This window comes from Erinaceus europaeus, chromosome 18, assembly GCF_950295315.1.
Source record: "Erinaceus europaeus chromosome 18, mEriEur2.1, whole genome shotgun sequence".
Classification (NCBI taxonomy): domain Eukaryota; kingdom Metazoa; phylum Chordata; class Mammalia; order Eulipotyphla; family Erinaceidae; genus Erinaceus; species Erinaceus europaeus.
In genome coordinates, this window is record NC_080179.1 from 13,895,978 (window position 1) to 13,896,568 (window position 591).

The following is a 591-nucleotide window of genomic DNA, read 5'->3' on the forward strand; positions in this document are numbered from 1 at the left end:
GTGTTCTAACTGTTGTTATTTTAATGCATTTGCTTTTCTGTTCAGTGCCAAAGGTGACAAGTGCTAAAGAGTGTAGAGCATTAATTTCTGGCATCGGAGGCCAAGGCCAAGCAGACATGGGCATGCGTGTTATGAGACCCATCCATCTTTATAATTCCCTATTCTTCTTTTAATTGCAAATTTGCCCTTCATGTCATGCTTGTTGATTTGGTCTGTCTCTGGTGACCTCAGCCAGATAACACAGCTCAGATCTTAATGAGCCTATGGTATTTTTTTTTCCCCTTCCTGAATATTTGCCTTTGTGGCATTAATAGCTCCTGGGTCTTGTGTCTCTAAAATTCTGGTTTTGAGACTACTATAATAAAAATTAAGATATTTTATACAGTGAAATATCTTTCCCTCCCCCAGTTTGTACCCTACCTTCCTCCTGCTCCTTCAGGATTCTTCAGGATTCTTGTGATGGTGGTGGTTATTGAAGAAACTATAGTGAAGTGGGAGCTGGGTGGTGGCGCACCTGGTTGAGCACACATGTTACAATGCACAGGGACCCAGGTACAAGCCCCCGGCCCCCACCTGCAGGAGGAAAGCTTT